At 41.9% G+C, this 2,206-nt stretch overlaps 1 pseudogene; it reads left to right on the forward strand.

The window, feature by feature from the left end:
* Window positions 1–1,574: 1,574 nt before the first annotated feature.
* LOC120568608 lies at window positions 1,575–1,914 on the forward strand (annotated as a pseudogene).
* Window positions 1,915–2,206: the final 292 nt, after the last annotated feature.

A 2,206-nucleotide genomic window follows, 5' to 3' on the forward strand; every position in this document is an offset into this window, starting at 1 on the left:
CTGGACGCAAGGACGATGAGGGAATGAGCCCTGGATCAAAATTACAACAGATTAAGAGTTGCCTCTCTAAATTGTGTGCACAGGTAACAACTGTCAGTAGGTGAAATAATCCCTCACACATTTATCACAACCAGCCTAATGGATCCCCCATGCACAAATTTCTCTCAGCTGTCAATCTGGTGCTACAGGGAGAAAAGTAATAGAATACGAATACAAATACTTAATGAGCTAAATTCACTTACAGCAGGGCAACCAAACAACAAAACTTCTGCATTTCCACGGTCTGCTAGATTGCAGCTGATGACACAGTTAACACGTAAACGTAAAGCTGCCTTCTCAGCATGTTCTGAGAGGAATAGAAAAAGGTACAAGTGGCAACGAAATTGGCTGCCGGAAGAGACGCCAATTTCCTGACATGTTTCAAAGCACCAGCAGAGAATAAATAGAGTGATATCATCGCGGCATCTGACAGAATGATCTAAAGAAAAGACTGGCATACTAACTGCCACGCCTGCCTGCCCATTGTAGGTTGCCCTTTCATCTTTTAAAAAAACATGTTTTTTGTTTTTGAGTCAGATGATTGCACAAGTATGGATCTCACTCCCATTAGGCTTAAAAGTATAATCTATTTTGGTTATATTGTAAAATGTCACTGAATAAAAGACAGACAAAGCTTTTAAGTTACTGCCATTTGTAGTTGCAAGAAAGCTCCCTTTAATTCAGGGAAATTAACAGACAGATGTAGAGAGCACTGGAGGAAACGTGCACAATTTTATTTGGTATTATGTGGAACTCTGAGATTGCCTGGCTGTTCTTGTATGCACCTGAACTAATTATAGATTTCTCATAATACATATTTCTCATAATTTTCTGTAGCTGTCACAAATTAACTTTCCACATTGTGACATTTGAATTAACACAATACTTGAAAGCTGGTCTTTTTCCTAATTGTATGTTGTTGAACAATCTACCTCAGCAACACTTTACTTTAACCGCCCTATTTATAAGCAGATGTAAGGACACATGTATGGGGTGAAATATGTGCCACCAGAAACTGAATTTGAATCATTTATATTTGAATTTGAATTGCTAAACTTGAATAATTGCATTGAAAAACTGAATTTGAATCACATAATTTGAAATGGTGTTAATTTGAATCATTGCATTGAAAAAATTGAATCTGAATAGTATACTTTGAAATTGAATTTATTCGTTTGTAACTGAAATCCAATAAAATTTGATCTTCACTGAAAATTCAACTCTCTATATATTCTCACATTCAGTTCTCACTATTCAGATTTGGATCAGCAAATTCAATTTCAAGTTACTGAGACAGACATCCGGGTACTTGGAGGATGAAGGAAGAGCAATCGAGCGCAGATCGATAGGTAGAGTTCAGTGGCGCAGGATTAGCACTAAATATGCCAAACTGTTTTTGGATGTTGGAACGAAAGAAATGACAAAAACCAAACAGCAAGGGATAACAGTTCACAGGTGAGAATGTGTTTTATGATATATATGCCGCCTTGGACCTGCAATCTGAGCTCCGGCGGCCGCGGTAGGTGGAGAATTCCATGGCCGGCGACAGCGTCTCTTTCCCCGGGCAGGAACACCGCTTCGTCTCGCTGCTGCGCCGGTCCCCGCTGATCCAGATCGGACCGGCCAAAGACAGAGTGGTGATCGGCAGGATCTATCACGTAGTCCAGGACGACCTGTATGTAGATTTCGGCTGGAAGTTCCACTGCGTTTTGCGGGCGTCGGCGGACGGAGAAGCTAAAACGGGGCAGCAGAGTCCGTTTGCGGCTGCAGGATCTGGAGCTCACTGCCCGCTTCCTGGAAGCCAAAACCGACACCACGCTGCTGGAGGCCCGGGCCGTACTGCTGGGACGGCTGGAGGAAGGGAAGCCCGGGAGAACTAGAACCAGGACTCAGCGGAGCGGACTGTCACAGCCTGAAGTTTAAATCAGAGGTTTCCTAAAGGGAGTCTGGCCGGACTCGGACTGTGGACGACGAAACCTGATTTTAAGTCTCGTTAAATAAATAACTACATACAGAAATAAATGAATGAATAGTGGAGGAGTGAGCCTGGACATTTCAGTCTGTTTAAACTTCACTTTGAAGCAGAACCTCTTAGTTCAGAAGGGTGAAGTTTCTGTTTGGACTCAGATCTGTGAACTGATTATAATAAATATTCTTTTTATAAACA

This window comes from Perca fluviatilis, chromosome 11 (genome assembly GCF_010015445.1).
Source record: "Perca fluviatilis chromosome 11, GENO_Pfluv_1.0, whole genome shotgun sequence".
Classification (NCBI taxonomy): Eukaryota; Metazoa; Chordata; class Actinopteri; order Perciformes; family Percidae; genus Perca; species Perca fluviatilis.